General features: G+C 37.8%; 1 long non-coding RNA gene across 1 annotated transcript in view; it reads right to left on the reverse strand.

Annotated features, from left to right (window-relative positions):
* Positions 1-6930: 6930 nt before the first annotated feature.
* Positions 6931-19269, reverse strand: part of LOC306645974 — a 778688-nt gene continuing 766349 nt past the window's right edge. Inside the window, exon 3 of the long non-coding RNA XR_013759773.1 lies at positions 6931-7002. This is a non-coding gene — a long non-coding RNA (uncharacterized lncRNA). The remainder of the gene's footprint in view (positions 7003-19269) is intronic.

A 19269-nucleotide genomic window follows, 5' to 3' on the forward strand; every position in this document is an offset into this window, starting at 1 on the left:
ACACTTGATTTAGTTTAAAACTTGATATTTAGGACTTTTTAAGTTGATTATACTTAGAAGAAATTTAGGTTTTATTCTAAATTTGCTTAGAATGAGATGCTAGAATGAATGAAAGTTTTGGGATATGTTGGGGTGGAGTGAATATGTTTTGCATGTGAGAAGAACATGAATTTTTATGAGTATGAGGGTAGAATATTATGGATTGAATTTTGTTACCCCAAAAAGATGTGTTGAAGTCCTAACTTTCATTCCCCAGAATATAACCTTATTTAGAAGTAGGACGATTGTGGACCAAACTTGTCAAGATGAGGTCAACCTGGAATAGAAAATGACTGGCATCCTTATAAGAAAATAGCCATGTGAGGACCCAGACCCAGGGAGAATGTTATGTGAAGAGCAAGGTAAAGATTGGAGTGGTGAATCTCGAATCCAGGCACAGAACAGAAAAAATTGCATCATGGACATCAGCAGAAGAGTCTCCCTCAGATAACTCAGTAGGAACCAACCCCACTTGGATTCCTGACATCTAGCCCAAGGAACTATGAGAAATATATCCTGTTTGAAGTCACCAAGTGTGTGATTCTTTGTTATGGCAGCCCTAGAACATGCCTGTGTTGAGTTCACTTACAATATTTTCCAGTAAAATAAATTAAAGGGTTTTTTTTAAAACCTGCATTTGGAATGCATCCTTAGATATAGTTCAGGGTCAATGCACCTGTACTTTTTTCTCAATAGAGAGTTTTTGTAAGTGGAAAAGAAAATGTGGTGACAAATAATACATTATTCTCTTATTCAAAACAATACCCGTGGAGAAGTGAATACTTTTTTCTATTATAGTTCATAATAAAATTAAATAGCTGTAAACACAAGGTACAAAGTCATAGGATTTGTATATTTTTTCAAAAAGAAAAGACAAGATGTAGAAATATAACAGAAAAGAGAAATTTTAGTGCAGTTGGATAGATCTTTTGCATAGAATATGAATAATATAATTAGGAAATTGATAAGCATGTTAAACCAAATGCATCGTTACCTCCATTAGATCTGGAAGAGTGAGCCATGACTCAGATGACACACTTCAAAGAACTTCTCTTTACCTCTACCTATGCCTGTCTCCAAAGAACAAGGAGTCCACAAGATTGAGGGAATATGCTCTCCTTCTAAACCACACCCCAGGTACTTAGGATCAAGGAATTCTAAACTTAAATGACCCCAAATTCACTCCCAGGTCTGCATGGTCTTCTTCCTTGACATCACCTGAAGAATAGCCCCTTTCAAAAGTGATAGTCTCAGGCCTAAGATATGGCAGTCTGGGTAGAGTGTGGCCATTTACAAGGGATGTGGATGGAGCTAGGACCTCTGGGTTGGATATCAATACACACATGAGCAAGAACTCCAGTGTTGTAGAACTGAGCCAAGAGTGAAAAGAATATAGGAGGAACCAATAACTGAGGATACAGTCAACTCTCCCAGGTTACAAGTTATGATAGAATTTCTGATGTTCCAAGGACTCTAAATTTAGACCCATTGGGACACTTTGCAGGTATATGGTTTGGGATTACAAAGAAATGAGTGTCACTTTGTTTTGTATTTGTTAGTTTTAACTTACATGGTGGCTAGTTTTTAATAATGGGTCCCAACAATTCGTGCCACCCCTCATTCCCACCATTCAGCATCCATCTACACAATCTCTTGTAACAAAAAGTATAACAAACCTGTCCCCTCCTGGATGCTAGGCTATGTCTGGCATCCAGCAACAGAATGTGGCAGTGAAAGTAACACACTGGGAATCGCAAGCCCAAGCCTTATGATGACTGACAGGTTCTAATTTCTGACTCCTGGAGGCATGTACCATCTTCTAAGAATTTCAGGCTATGCTGATGGAGAGAATCACCATATATAGAGATGGGCTACATACAGAAGCCCAGAAGGCCATTTTGAATGCTACAGCAGTAGTACCATCGAATTGCAATCATTTGGAAGACCCCAAGTAAGACCAGCAAAAGAACCACACAGTTGAGCCCAGCCAAACCACAAAACCATGATACATATTTAAAACAGTTGTTCTAAGTAATTAAGTTGAGGGGTGGTTTGTTATGCCATAGAACTTCATTCATAGCTTTATATACTTATTTAATATGTAGAATAATATTTGTACTCTTGCCACAAGACCTGTAAGTATTAAGGATCAGCCTCATATTCCATGAAAAAAAAATATGGCACATGCTTTTCAAGTGATATATAGCATAGTTATGAAAGTTTTCATACATTACACAAGAATATTTCTTCACTGTGAGACATAGTGTTAGTTGAGATGATTTTATCTGACCATGCATCAATTGTCTATTTTCACAATGATGCAGTAGAACAGCCAGAACATTTCAGTGCCGTGCAGCATTAACCATTTATTTGGCCCATGTGTTCCTGGTTTGTTTAAAGATCAGTTGATTGAGGCTGTGTCCATTCATTGGTTCTGCTAATCAGCTAGACTATCTCATGCACTTGCAGGTTGATGTTGGAGGGTCCAACTGAGGCAGCTCAGTGGATCCACCTCCGTTTCATATCTTACTCATTCTCCTTCTACAACGAGAGGACTCACCCAAGCACGTCTTCTCATCGCGATAGTGGAAGTACAAGAACATGAGTAGAAATACACCCGACCTCTGAGGGACTGGACGTGGAGGGGAAACGGTACTTCATCCTGCACTGGCACAGGCAAGTTTTATGACTAAGCCCAAAGTTAAGAGATAGTCAAGAGACAGGGAAATGCATGGTACCACTTCAGTAAAGGGCACCATAAAGTCAAATGGCAAAGGGTGTGGTTGGAAAAAGGAGTGGAGAATGTGGGCTTGTGGGCCATGAACTGTAGTTCACATGGCATTAAAAAAGGAAACAAACAAAAGAGTAATTTTAGCAAACATAGCAATATGATACAGGGTGTCATCACATCTTCTTACCTGTCCTATGTCCCTTCGCATGCTGCCATCAAATGACAGAAAAAAAAAAATCTGAAGTCAATTAATTCAAGTTGTTTAATAGACATGAAGCAGCACCATGCATTTCGTAAACTAGAAGGAGAAAGACACTCTCACAACCTGATGAAGAATAAATCAAATGAATAGCCTATGTGATTGAAACGAAACACTAGGAACATATGGCCATGATATTTACATATTTTTTACATTTTCCAAATTCCCTAAATGACTCAAAAGTTGTTTTAAAATTAGCAAACATGATAAATGGGGAGATATTTTAAATGTCTAAGACATTGTTTTTAAATGTGTACTTGCATACACTCACTAAAAACAGATAAAAGGGTAGCATTAATATTTTTTCTTATTTTGTGCTGAATGTGTTTACATTTTTGCAATATTTCTTCTGATTTAAATTGATAGGAAAATAATACTTAGGGGAGATTCAGGTATCTAAGTAATATTACCAAAATACTGTGAAGAAAGATCTTTCAGACCATAATATCATGGTGTTTTTCTCATAAGTATAAAAATCTTTTCCCAATTGTTATGCTAATACCCTGTGCATCCCTCCCTCTAGTCTCTTTCCCCTGCTGTCTGTCTTTGAACACTCAGGAAGAATTTTCACAAGGTTACCCATTCTAAGTGTGCCAATAAAGGTAATTATATTTATCTCAGAACACGTAGTTAAATTTATGGAAGCAAAAACAACACTATTTTTATTTATAACCATGGTAAATTTTAATAGTGAGTTTACTCTAGCAGTGCATAATGTGATGGCTGATGTATTTAACATAATTATGATTCAACGTAAACCCCGGGGAATTCCTCAAGAACCCTTTCTGCTCCAGTGTTTCTAGCTGTAGTTTAGTAAGAGCACTGAATTAGAAGTCAGTGGAGGTGGGCAGATCTCCAGCCAGCGAGCAAAGCCACCCCTGGGCACCTATTGACCTTCTTTATAGCACCTCCCAGGCTGCTTTTCATTCCCTGGGTATTCTTAGCGTTCCCCACTGCACAGTTGGTTCCTTAAGCTTAGGGCTTGGCTGATTTATCTTGTAACAGGAGTGCCTAGCAAGGTGTCCAAGAGCTCTTGGTTAAAATGAATAAGAAAACAGTGTGTGAGATGTTGAACAAGCTATTTCAGTACTGCAGGTACTGTCAATTCAGCTGTATTGTTACATGGCATGGATAAAGGTGCTTGTTCCCTTAGCCTGACTGGACCCACTTGCCATAATCTGTTATTTTTATCACTTTCATGCCATACTGAAGGCACGGGTTGATTCTCATTTATCTTAATATCTCCAGTCCCTGAAACAGGGTCCAACTCAGAAAATGAATAACAGAAGAAATAAGTGGCTAGAAGGAACAGAGGCTGTTGGTGTGACACTCACACCCCGTCTCCCTGGCATGGCACCCACTCCCCACCTGTTCTCAGGGTCAGTTGCTAATTGTCTCCAAGTCATTGTCCCTAGCATCATTGAACCACATTGCCAAAGAGGCAGCCACTCCCCAGGGACAATCTGAATTGAGTGAATGAGTGACTTGTCTCAAGACGAGGCCAAATCTATGGTATAAATCATGTTCCAGAGTTTCATGAGCCCCACTTGAAGTTGGTGCTTTCCTGGTTCCTCTTCTTCTCCCTGCCCCTTCTTCTCTCCTCCTTCTCCTTCTTCTGGAAGCCCCTTCTCTAAAAAAAAATCACTTGCACATAAATATGTTTCAAAACTAATTTAAGATATCATTTCAATCTATATTTTATTAAACTTTAAAACATTGACACCACTGTAGAGTGCAGATGTAAGAAATAATACAGGGAGGAGTTTACCTCTGGCCCAACAGCCTGTGAATCTCAATTGGGTTGCTTCCCAGTGAAACTGATGAAAAAAAAAATGTACTTTTAATTAAATTATCTTGAATGGTATAAAACAAATAAGGAAAAAAATTTCAAGAAAACCTACTAAATTTCTGTAAGAAATATGAGAGTTTGTGGCATGTGAAACAAAACCTATTTCCTCCTTCTCTCTCCCTACTCAGCAAGACAGAAACTCCACTCCAGACTGGGAGAACCAAGAACACTGGGCCCCTCGTCCCTCAGTTCCCAGGCAGAACTTCTTCCTGGAAGGGGGAGAATGACAGCATTTCTCATTCAGTTCCAGCTGTCAGTCACTGAAAATAAATCCCAGATGAGTAAGAGTTATGGGATTCCTTTTTCTGCCCAGACCCCATTCCTTTTAGTGAAACAATGCCAGGAAATCTGGGCACTGATTGCCCTGGCTCATCTCATGCTATTAATTCCTTCAAACACTGGGTGCTCAGCACCTAAATTGGGGTCATTAGAACAAAGTCCACCATTTTCCCCATCTCCAGGAACAAAGCCCCGATTCAGATCTATTTTCTGAGATAAAGAGACCATAAAAGAGAGTTCCCAATCCCTCCCCAGAAGATCTGACTTCATTTGCAACAGAGTGTGGAGAAGATCTAGCCTAAGAACACTCTCCAAAATACTGGAGTTGTGTTGAAAAACTATTGGGAGGAGAGATTTGTAGATTCACTGGAGATACAGGCTAAACTGCAAGCCTGGCTAGTTTATCAGAGAGAAGGAGTGGGAGAGACAGCAGGGCGGAACCCTCCTGGGATCAGAAAGACCTCAAACACCAACCTGGATGGGGTGGGAATCCTGGTTTTCCACGTGGTCTCCATGGACACTGCCCTGCATTTGGTCTCATTACCACTGAGTGACGATGAAAGTCCTGATTCTCTCCAGCTCCTCCTTTGATACCACACCAGAGAAGGGAGACAGATACCACAGTATATCTGGGTGAGTGTGAGAAGCAGGCTCCTGGGGCCGGAGTGAGCTCATTACCGGTCTGTTGAGATGAAAGTCTTTGGTCTCTTCTTACACCTCTTTCTAGCTCATGAGAACAGAGATCCAGGCCTTCTCCTCAGCCCCTGTTGGCATGGGTGGGAGCAGAAACCACAGTTTTTCCTTTGGTGTTATCTGAAGCAGAGTGATTATTGCCTAAACAAAGTTTTCTCTCTTGCTAGGCTTCCCCTTACCTGGTCCTTTGCCTAAAGAGAGCAGGATTTTGTTGGATTGTTTGTTGCCTGGGTCTATTGGTATTTCCAGTTTGCTTACTTGTTCAGCTCCAAGTCTGTGACAGATGTGGGTAAAGAAACCCCAGATTATAATAATGTTGTTCATGCCCAAATTTCTTATCTTGTCTGCCTCTCAGCTTTCGGATTCTTCTCATATTTGTTGCTGTTATTATATTGTATCAAATGTATTTAGCTATATTTTGCAGGAAAGATAGAGAAAAAAAAAGTATGTCTATTTCATCGTCCTGGAAACAGAAATCCTCTTCTCAATGATTTTTTTTTTTTTTCCCTAATTAGATCTATACCTGGTCTGATCTGAAGCCAAAAGAAAAAAGTTAAGATGTGTTGGATCTTCTTCAGGCCCATGAAGAACAGCAGCACTGTTTGTTAAAATCATCAGTGTCAAAAGCCTTTGAGTTTTGCAGATCAAAAATTCTATTTAGAATATTTGTCTATGACGACATGGTCCATGCTAAGGATTTTAATATACCTTTTCTTCTCTTCTAGTTCCAAAAATTAGTTGATATAAAGTTTCCATTGTCTGAACAAATGAAAGACCAAATATTTATTGTGTAGATACCACGTAGAAGGCACTGTATTGAGTAAAATATTTATATAAGAAGAAAATGTATTTTATAGGTAAGAAAAATTCACCACACTGAATTTAATGCCCTTGCCTGCAATGGTACATCCTAGATTTTAATGCAAATCTAACTTATTTCAAAAGCCAGTTCTACTTCTTCCAGGCATAACCTTGAAAATTTCAGTCTCTTTCAGAGACTGTATGTATGTTTTCTGTTTACCTTATCTATGTAATAGAAAACATACCTCTTTTGTAGGATTATTAGAAAAAAATAATTCAGGGCTGGGGATATAGCTCAGTTGGTAGAGTGTTTGCCTTGCAAACACAAGGCCCTGGGTTCGATCCCCAGCACTGCAAAAAAAAAATAATAATAATAATAATAATAATAATAATAATAATAATTCAATTGATATGTGTAAAAAGCTTTAGGATCCACCACATATGTCCAACTTTGCAAGATGGCTATTGTGAAAGTCATTTTCCTTCACCCATCAGCAGGACTTGCATTTCGAAATATCTTTCCAATCATGGTGACCTATATGTGGTAGAAGCCTCACATTTAAAAACTGGGGATCTGTAGCAGATTACCTATGTTCTATGTCCTATGTCCTGGGTACTACTTCCTGGATATTTTCCCTTAGACAAATTGCATGAATTCTTACAGCTTCACTTTCCTCATCCATAAACTAAAGATATTGTATTACCCATACCATATTGTATTACTCATGGTTTTTGTGACTATCAGAGAGTTAAATACATGTAAATCATTTAATACATGACCTGCTTCATGGTTAGTGATTACTATTAAGTACTAATTAGCCATTTAATTACTTTTTCTAACCCATTGACTCATCCAGAAATAATCACTTAGACTTGTGAGTCATTCCACAAGGGTCAGAGTACAGTCGGGGTCATAGAACTGAGTGAAGATGGATGACCTCTTAGAGCCACCTCAAATAAGCAAATAAATAAATAACTCAATCGGAGAATTTAGAATCTAAGTGAAAACCCTAAAAGAAGAAAGAGCATTAAGCCTTTGCATAATCCTTTAGGACTGCTTGCCTCTTTGGAGCTGCTGATTCAAATAGTGTGGGGAAAATATCCTTGGAATTTCACTCAGCTCTCCATTTGAGTCATTGCTTCTGTGCATTAAGCTATAGCGCAATTGGTTTCCAAATCAGCACATCTACCTAGTATGTCTATCTCCATCATGTTCTTTTATTAAGATGCTCTTGCAGGGTTAACACACTGTTTACATTTAAATTGTTATGTCTGTCAATCAAGTATAGTCTCTAGTCAATCATATTCAACTAGCTTAGATGTAAGCGGGCAGGGGGGAGCAACTAAAATGAGCTGGCTGACACAGTGTATATGGAATCTATTCAGGGAACAGGTTAAAAATGTATGTGTTATACTTAAGTAAGTTTGGAACAGAAAGTTTATGCTGTTGAAACAGCCACTAGAAAACTTAGATGATGCACAATTCTTTCCTTTTCCCTTTAGGACTTATGTAGATACATATATTCGCATATTTCACACTCAAGTTAATTTAATTTTGACTATTAATATCAATATATCTTCATTATGAAATAATCATATTATAATATTAAATTTAATGCCATCAAAATCAATTATGTGTGGACATAATATAAATTTTTTTTAAATTACCAGATGAAGACAATCATATTAAACTGTGTTACAAATTAGGATCACCTATGCCATGTTCCCCTTTTAATGTTACATCACTTAAATAAATCATATCAGTTCTTAGAGTCCCATTTTTTTTTTTAAATCTTCAACAGGTAGCGGGGCTTCTCTGCCCCAGGGTTCTCTCTCGCCAATGACCATCTTACTCACAACAACCAGTGAGATATTTGTAAATATATATCAGATCCTTTCACCAAAATGATTTAAGATTCTTCAATAACTTCTCATTGCCACTAAATTGATGTTCAGTTCCCCAGATTGACCTTCGAATATTTTATGCTCTGGAATCTACCCACTTTTATGGTCCATCTCCTCTGCACATCTACATATATATATATACTGCCTGTCGGTCCTGTTGTGTCATTCAAATTTGCTAATATGACCATTCTCTAAGTCTACATGAACATTTGCAAGTAAATCACACTTCCCAGTATCTGATTTGAAAATCTCTCTTTTATATGTCCTCTCCAAATTCTACCTGATCTATTTCAATGCTTTCTTGAACACACTTGTATATGTTTTCATTTTGACATGGTATTTCATATATTGAATGATAAATATGTATCACACTTCTCACTAAATTCTAAGTCCATCTGGGGCAAAAACATTGTTCCTTCCCCCTGGATTTCATGTTATGTGAGCAATAGTAGATGATTCACTATGTTGTATGAACGATATATGATTAAGAAATAGGTATCATGATTTGAGTTCTCGGCTAAGCATAATTTGAGATAAGCATGAAAACAAAATCTTATTTGCCCTAAAAAACTAATAGAATGAATAGGAGGAATTCTTTAAAAAAAAAAAAAAAAGAAAAGAAACTTGGTGAACCCAAAGGAAAATGGGAATGGAGAAGGTGATGGAAGGCAAAGAACATGATATTATGATATTAGATTGATTTTCAACCATATAATAGTGACATTAAATATGATAAGCCTAAATACTCCATTAAAATACAAATATTTTCAGAATGGATAAAAGGCCAGAACCATCTATCTGATGCTTATAAGAGACCCCTTTTAAATATAAATCTGTGTGTGGTGATGTACACCTTTGATCCCAGCTACATGGGAGGCTGATGCAGGAGGATAACTTGAGTCTGTTAGTTTGAGACCAGGCTAGATAACATAGCAAGACCTTATTAGGATGGAAAGAAGAAGGGAAGAAGGAAGGAAGAAGAAAAGAAATAAGGAAGGAAGGAAATAAGAAAGGGAGGAAGGAAGGAAAGAGAGAAGAAAGGGAGGAAGGAAAGACAGATCAGTCTAAATATAAATCTATAGACTAATCGAAAATAAAAGGATGGACAGGTATACTGTGTGAACTTTAAACCTAAGAAAGTAGAAGCAGCTACATTAACATCACCAGTGCAGACCTCAAGACAAGATGCAGGACCAGGAGTAAAGCACATCGTTTCATAATGATAAAAAAATCGGTTCTTTTTTTTTTTTAAATTCCATTTTTAAATGAGAAAACTGAACCTCATAGAAAAAGAGCCACACCACAGAACTGGAAGAGTTAGCTAGACAATACTGCACGAATCCCAAATCCATATGATCTACTGCACCATACTGCCTAAAGGTGACTGAACATATCAACAATGAATGAAGAGATTATGAATATGCAAACTACCTCCTTTTTATCTCCTAAATCTCAATAATTTTATTTTCCCCCTCTTTCCAAAGCACTGCATATAACACAATCTCCACTGTCAATGAATGTTGGGAGAAGAGGTAGTTTTCAAAGCCCACATATATGCAGATGATTGTAGTAAAGGCAATAGGTCCACAATAATTAATGCTGTGTTGTTTTAATGATATTCTTCCTCGCAATTTGATGCCCTCGCAATTGCAGCAGAATAGAGTTGCAAGTAATATATATTCTTGGAAAGGCACTGCTAAGCTTCAGACATCTCGTAGTTACTAATTTCAAAAATATTAGCCTTCATTGGCCTGAAAAATGTTTTCTGCTGGGATGTGATGTAGCTCAGTAGTACAGCAATTTCCTGGCATGTATAAGGCCCTGGGTTCAGTCCCCAGCACTGCCCATTATGTCACAGATAAATACACGTGGTCTAGTACTAGCCTAAGCAGAGGGGATCTGGTGATCAAGGGTAGCAAGATAAAATTTTATGTTTTACGTGTCTAAATCTAGCATCTCAGAGAAGCAAATCAGCACTAGTTAATTCAGGCTCAGAAAAAGCACACATCCTAGCCAGTGAAGGTATCTAATCTAACACTACCTGCTGAAAACAAATAATATTTTTCTCTCAAACATTTTAAAAACTGTGTTACTAAAATGCCATGTTTGGGCATCCTTAGGAGAATATGAAATTTTTCTAGCCTTTTTGTATTGGTGTTGTTTAAATTCAGTGTTAAAATTTTCACTTTAATGCTTAAGTTTCCCAAAGCTATGAAGTCGATTCCTGGTTCCCAGAATCCCACTCTCATCATTGTTGCCACTTGCACTTATGTGGAGAAACCATGTGACTTTGTGGTTAAGTAGTGGACCTTTGAGTCAGAGAGAATTGGACTGGATTCCTAATTTTGTCACTATCAAGTGCCCTCTGCAAGTCATCGCTCACTCTAAGCACCAGTTTTCTATGTAAAAGGATGATTACAGTATTTACCTCAAAGTAAGAAAATAAGAAAATATATTTTAAGATCAATCTGGGGAATCTGAACCTCAATTTGGTGGCATGTGGAATGCAGAGCACAATATCTAATACAAAGACAGCATTTAAAGCATAATATTTTGAAATCCAAAAATGGGAATTGGCTGAACACTTGATAGACTCTTGCAGGTGTGTTCTGGGTTTGGAGATGCCCCTTGGCATGAGCATCAGGGCTACTTCATGGGTAAGGTTGGTCACTTATCCCCTGGAATGAGCTTCCCCAGCTTCTGCAGAAATATGTAGGCTGCTCTTACTCAACTCAAAACACAATGTTTTGAGAAATGGATGAATCAACAGGAAACAGAAGAGTTTGAAATTTACTTTTGCAAAGGAAGTTCCAAAGAATCTCGAATTTTATTTCTAATTACTCCCAGTTACTGACAGACATAGCGTGGGAGAACTTGGACGTTTCATAAGTGGAAAAAAAAAAGATCTGAGAAACTTTTAAAACATCCAAATTCATTCTAAAAGTACTTGAAATTAATTATTATCCCATTTCTTCTGCAACATTAGAATCAGTGAAACCTTTTCCTCACCCTACAGAATAAGAGTCTGGAAGACTATAAGGGGATACCTTGGTCATGCTATATGTGCTCATATTCTTTTTATCACTAGCATGAAATCATTTGTTACTTTTGGAACAGTCAATTTTTAATTGCCTGTTATACGCTTTTTTATTACTTATTTATATGTTACAGAAAATATTGTAATATTTCATATTTATTTCATAATATGTCACTTGCATAAATGCATAAGACATTTTAGAAAAGATAAACTATGAAAAGAGTAAATATATAATTTGACAGTTATATTTCAAACTAATACCTTGGTTTATTTATGCATTCACCTATTGAAGGGAATCTACTTACTTCTAAGATTTGTCAATTATGACTAAAGCTGTTATAAACATTCATGTGGAGGACTTTGTACAAACATAAGTTTTTAACTAATTTAGGTAAATACCAAAAAGCATGATTGCTGCCTGCATAGTAAGAACATTTCTAGCTTTGTAAGAAATTGCCAAGTTGTTTTTCAAAGTGGGTGTGCCATTTTACATTCCCACCAGCCATGCATATCCACATACAAAAGAATGCAATAAGAACCTTGTCTTACACCACATGCAACATCAACTCAAAATGGATTAAAGAGCTAAACATAGACTTGAAACTATAAAATGCCTCAAAGTAAACTTAGGTTAAACGCTCTTTGACATTAGTCTTGGCAATGATTTTTTTGGATATGACACTAAAAATACAAGCAATAAAGACAGAAAGAAACAAGTGAAACCATATCAGTCTAAAAAGTTTCTGTGCAGAAATCACAATAATCAACAAAATGAAAAGGTAATCTACAGAAACAGAGAGAGTATTTGCAAACCAGGTATATGGTAAGAGGATAATATCCAAAAAATATAAGATACTCACACAACTTAATAGCAAAAAAAAAAAAAAAAAAAAATAAGAAATAACTATTAAAAAGTAGGCAAAAGATACAACTAGTCATTTTAAAAGAACTAGAATAGTTTAAATAATTCCAGAAAAGAATAATATAGTTAGAGGAATAACTTCTAGGCTTACTATACAGCTGCAGTAATTAAAGACCAGTGGTATACTCATAAATTTTTTGATGGTTTCTTTTTGCATTAGAAATTACCTAAGACGGAGGCTAAGCAGTTTCCCTGGCTTTCCGGAGTTTTCAAGTAGTTCCTATCCACTGATTGCCCAGAATTCAAGGGAATGACCCGAGTGTTCAAAGAGCTGGGAGTTCTTTGACTCTCTGGGGAAATTCCAGGTTCTGATGCGGTCATCCGCCTCTGATTGTGGTCACGAACGTCTTTTGGTATGTTACTCTCATGTCCATGCCAGAGGAACCAGCCTCATATCTTCATTATTGGAAGTAGATTTTAGAACACATCATGTCTGACCCCTGAATGTATCCCAAATATGAGAAAGTCAAAAACACTCTCATTTGGCTGTTACGTCTTGTCACCTATTCTGAGTGTATCTCTGAGTGTATCTTTCTAGAATACAAGAAAAAAATGGGCCTTTCTTCTTTCTACCCTCTACTTTTATTAACAAGATGGTGTTGTTATAAAAGCAGTTTTGAATCAGAAAGACCTTTGATATTGACTCCACCACTGTTTTGGGTATTTCTTTGGGCAAGTTTCTTACCCTCTCCAAGGCTTTTTGTTTTTTCTTTTTTTTAACCAGTAAATCAGAAGACCTGGGCTGGGGATATAGCTCAATTGGTAGAGAGCTTGCCTCCCAAGCACAAGGCCCTGGGTTCAATCCCCAGCACCGCAAAAAAAAAAAAAATCAAAAGACCTGATTATGTAAGAAAATGTATGTGAAAGGACCTGGCACTATGCATGACTTGTAACAAGTGCTTAAAAACATTTATTCTCTTCCTCCAACATGTATTTCCTCAGTCATTTGCCTGTTAAATTCCAACAATCAGAGGCGAAACTACTGTTCCTGAAATCTCTTAAAGTAGCCCTTGTCTCAGGGACACACTCATCTCTTTCTCTCAATGAGGACTTATATCAGGGACCACCAAAGAACAAGAAGATTCATCCAGAGAAGAACTTAGAAAAGCAGCACATTATTACTAGTTCCAAGAAAGTGGCTGCAAAGACTTGTCCAAAGACAAGAATGCTCTTTAAATGAAAACTGAGAGAGTGACCTAGCTGATTCTAGTATGCTAGCTCCTGAATAAAGAAGAAAGTGAAATTGCATTGTTGCCCCTTGCTAACAATAGCTGTGCCCCCGTCAGGCCTGGTGACCTGAGCCCTTGCTGCTGAAATGCGATGACAAAGGAGCGCAAATCAGTGACTTTTCCTGGAGGTGTGCAGAAAGGCAAGACCTGCATTCATCTTCTGGGTGACAGGAAATGCAAATTAAAAATTAGAGCTGGCATATTCTGCACAACTACACAGGGCAACGCTGCAATCATCAGCAAAAAACAGAACTTCTATTTATATAAAAGGGCAACAGAAATGGTCTAATCTCCATTATAAGTTATCTCTACTGTCTTAGTACAGGTTATTCTAGAAACAAATGCTGAAATCACATTATTCAGAAAGTTTACTGAGGAAATGAAAGTCACACTATGTATTAGTCTGCTAGAGCTACCCAAATAATACATTACACACTGGGGGATTTAAACAACAGAAATTTGTTTTCTCAGCAGGTTTGGTTTCTTCTGAGGCCTCTCTCCTTAGTTGGTAGCTGGCCATCTGCTCCGTGCATCCTCACCTGATCCTTCCCCTGTGGAAGCATGCCCCTGGTGTCTCTGTGTATCCAAATTTCCTCTTCTTATAAGGATACTAGTAGGGTCTAATATAATGCCTCATTTTGACTTAATCACCCCTTTAAAGGCCCTATCTTCAAAGATAGTCTAGTTCTGCAGTACTAGGAATTAGTGTTTCAACGTATGAACTTGCGGGGTTGGGACTCAGTTCAGCTCATGCTATGGTTTAGATCTGGAATGTGCCTCAAAGGCTCATGTGCTGAAGGCTTAGTCCAAATGTTCCCAATGCAGCAGTGTTCAGAGGGAGGTGGAATTTTGTGAAAGTGATGAATCATGAAGGCTCTGATCTCATCAATGGGTTGATCCATGGATGGATAGCCAAATGGACTATTGGAGGTGGTAGAAACCCAGATGAAGGGGATGAATCCTTGAGATCATGTCCTTGGGGATTATATATTGTCCCTAGCCCCTTCCTCTGCACCAAATCCTGCTTCCTAGCCTCCATGAGGTCAGCAGCTTGGCTTCCCCATACCCTCTGCCATGATGTGTGCCTCATCACAGACCCAGAAACAAAAAGCCAGTCACCCATGGACTGAAACTTCTGAAACTGTGAACCAAAATAACTATTTTCCCCTTTTCGATTTTTTTTTCTCTCTCATTTTGTCACAGTGATGAAAAGTTGATTAGCACAATGCATAACACATTGATATGGATATTAGGAATAGATGAAGGGAAGTAAATGTAATCTATAAAGAGTGCATCATTAAATCAGTTACCACAGTGAGCCTCCGGAGCTTAATCATATAGGGAAATTAGTTATCATACCTAAGGAGGAAGGGAGCTACAATGTCTAGACCTCACACCCAACAGTCATTGCTTATGGGCTTCCTCTGGAAGATATTATCTCACTGGCCTAACTTGCCAAGTTGTTTTAGTCAGCTTTTACCCTGCTGTGACTAAAGGATCTGTGCAGAACAATTTTAAAGGAGGAAAAGTTTATTTGAGGGCTCACAGTCTCTCGGAGGTCTCAATCCATAAACAGCTTGCTTCATTCCTCAGGGCTCCAGATGAGACAGGAACAATATAATGGAGGAGTGTGGCAGAGGGAAACAGCTTACATGGTGATCAGAAAGCAGAGAGAGACTCCATTTGCCAGATACAAATATATTCCCCAAATCTACGCCCCAATTCCCACTTCCTCCAGCCCACACCCTACCACTTCAGTTACCACTCAGTTAATCCCTATCAGGGATTAAATCTTTGATTGGGCTAAGGCTTTCACAACCCAATTTTTTCTCCTTTGAGCCTCCTTGCATTGCCTCACAAGTGAGCTTTTTGGGGGATACCTCACCTCTAAACCATAACGCAAGTACATAGTTAAAGTAGGTTCTGGAATCCCAAGGGTAGCCAAAAATTCAGGGGTGACCATTAGAAACTGGATTAATGTGCATGGGTATGTGGCAGAGCACAGTCTGCATCTGCTTTATCTACTAAACACTTTACAGGTGATTTTCCTTGGATTACTTAGGTTCCTAAAAGTTTTAGACCTAAAGCTTAAAATTGGAGCTTCAGTGACTTTCAAATTATCTTAAGAAATTTATGTTGAAATATTTCACAATAAAATAAACTATAGCTGGGTGAATGGTGCACACCTGTAATTCCAGTGGCTCAGGAGGATAGCAGGTTTGACACCAACCCGGGTAACTTAGAAAGACCCTATCTCAAAATAAAAAGTGTTAGATGCAGCTCAGTAGTAAGCCACTCTTAGGTTTAATCTCCAGATACCACAATATTGCAGTCAATAAATCAATTTATAATATTAAATTATGTAAATTTAAAACTAGACATGAGTCACCATATCAAGACCAGTTCTAAGTTAATTATTGCCTAAGCACTAATGTTATAAATGTGATAAAAGTGTAAGGGTAAGTGAAGAAGGCTTGGGTTCTGGTCCTGCTGCTGGCTTTGAAAATGTTAGTAACAACTTGAAGAATTGACTTATATATCCTGTGTCTGTTTCTTCACTCTAAAATTTCCAGTGATGATTTAAAGTCAATTTGTGATTGAAAAATTATTGTGTGCCCTTTAGAAAATGGGGACATTTGAACTCAACCAGCTATAAATGTGAATGACTTCCTACTGCTTATAATGTAAAATTCAAATTCCTCAAAATTTGCCTACCCTCTATAATATAGCCCTAACCTTGCTTTTGAACTCACTTGCTCCTTTAAAACAAATCATCCACTCCAGTCATACTAGTCTATTCATGGTCTATCAATGCAGTAAAGTTCTTTCTTAAATCCTTGTTTTTACTTGTGAAAATCATAGCAGAATGAAGACATTGGTAAGATATCTTACCAACACTCTACAGTCATATTACCAGTTTACACTAGCTCTATAATCTCAAGCAAGGCATTTTTGTTTGTTTGTTTGTTTGTTTGCTCAATTTGTCCACCTCTAAGTCTGTTTCTTCATTTATAACAAAGGAACAATGGTATCTATTGCACTGATTTTTAAGATTAGATATTTAAATTATTTTATACACACATTTTAGTTAACTTTGTGTCACTGTGATGAAAAGACCTGAAAAAAAAAAAAAAAGAAAGAAAAAAAAGCTTAAGGGAGGAAAAGTTTATTTTGGTTCATGGTCTCAGAGTTCTCAGTTCATAAACAGCCAACTCCATTGCTTTGGGTCCAAGGTGATGCAAAATGTCATGGCAGAAGGGCATGGCAGAGGGAAGCAACTCAGGACATGGAAACTAGGAAGCAGAGAGAGAGAGAGAGAGAGAGCTCTGTTCACCAGGGACAAAATATAAAAGGCCCATCCCTGGTGACCTACTTCCTCCAGCCACATCCTAATTGCCAACAGTTACTACCCAGTTAATCCATATGAATGGATTTATCCACTGATTAAGTTATACCTCTCATAATCTGATAATTTCACCTTTGAACATTCTTGCCTTATTTCACACCTGAGCTTTTGGGGGACACCTGAAATACAATCATAGGAATATGGAAATTTCTTAGAACAGTGCTAAGCACTTTTTAGCATTTGTAATATGAAATATCTGTTATATAGCATGTCTCTTCTGTCCATTACAACCCCATCATAAATCAAATCATCTCCATGAAACTGCCTCTACTATCCTCCAATCTTAAGCACGATTCTTTCTTCTTGACTTCTGAAGAACATAAGATCAATTTCAGGTTTTGGTTATTAGTGATGCACATACACAAGTCTTGGTCATTCATTCTGTTCCTGGGAGGGTGGAACGCTTTCTTTCTTCAGATTCTATGACATCACCCCCTCTATCAGCTATGCCCCTGCTGCCAAGCTCTCCTTTTCCATCTCCTTTGCTAATTTATTCTTCTGTTCCCAGTCTCTAAACCTTGGCACATCTCAGTGCTCACCACTGACCTTTCTTAATTCTCTTAATTCACCCTTTGGGCAATCTCATCTCTCAGTGACAAACCAAACAAAATAATTTTATGTTGAAGTTTTGGAAATTTACATCGAGAGCACAGATCTCTCTCTCTTGAGTCCCACACTAATGTAAGACTTTTTTTTTTTCTGTACAAGGAATTGAACTCACAAATACGTGACCCCTGAGCCACATCCTCAACCCTATATTGCAATTTATTTAGAGACAGGGTCTCAGTGGGTAACTTAGTGCCTTGCCTTTGCTGAAGCTGGTTTTGAACTCAGTATCCTCCTGCCTCAGCCTCCTGAGCCACTGGGATTACAGGCATGAGCCACTGCACCCAGTTTATTGTGAGATATCTTAAACTCACATAACAACTAAAAGCATAACCTACACTGTAAAACTACTCCTTTCATGATTTTCATTGTCCCCTGAATGGCAGGTCCACATTCCCATCTGTTCTAGCCTCTAATACTCTGAGTCATTTTCAATTTCTTTCTTTTAAATCCTGTGCAAATGCATCAACAAATCCAGTCGTCTCCACCTGAAAAATACATCCACAATCCAAACTCTCCCCCCTATTATTGTCCTGATTCCAGTCACCATCATCTCTCATCCAAATTATCACAATATTTTCTATCTAAACTCACTGTCTGTTTTCCACCCAACCATTAATTCTGCAGAAGGACCCTGGGTAATCTTTTTCAAATTTAAATCAGATCATGTTACTCCTCTGGGAATTCCCACCCCCAATGATTCCCAATGCACTCAGAGAAGCAGCTGACATCCCACCAATGCTGCAAGTCTGCACTTGATCTGGCTGTTCTGCTTCTGTAAGTGCCTCTCCTCCCATTCTATCACTCCCCTCCAGCTATACCAACCTCCCTGCTGGTCCTTGACTGCTAGGACCAAGTGCACATCCTCTTCATTACCTGTTCAATTTTCTCTGCCTCAAACACCTTTTCCCTCTTAGCTACATGGCTTTCTTACTATATTATCCTTTGCATGTCTCAAACGTCTTCCATAACCATAAAGTAGCACCACCAAAACCATCCTTATTACTCTACAAACCTCTTTTACCTTTATTCTTCAGACAACCTTTCACATTATATAGTTTACTTATTTCTTTATTTATAATCAGACTTCCTTCTTTAGAAATTGAGCAGCAATTGTCTATGTTAGGTTCAATACTGATCTTCACCTTCTAGACTTTAGGTACTTAATAAATATTTGTTGAGTGAATGAATAATGATAAAATGTTCAATATGTGTATATTGTAAAATTTTTCAGCTAAGTTGCAAGCTCCCCCTCAAAATGGAAAGTTTAGTCTTTCCTCATATTGTCAGTTTTTGGCTCAGAGTAGAAACTTAATAGATGTTGGCATTGGGGGTTAGAATCAGTAATTAATACAGTCACTCTGAGCTGAGCTAAATGATCTCTTCAAATGACTTGGATCAGTAGTATGAACATGTGGTGAACAAATGGATTATGCTTCCTAGCACGTTTTTGCATTGACATTATGCTGCAATGTGGAGAAATGTTTGTTTTTCCTAACTAACATAAACAAAA

This window comes from Sciurus vulgaris (assembly GCF_902686455.1).
Source record: "Sciurus vulgaris genome assembly, chromosome: 16".
In the NCBI taxonomy this organism is placed as follows: Eukaryota; Metazoa; Chordata; class Mammalia; order Rodentia; family Sciuridae; genus Sciurus; species Sciurus vulgaris.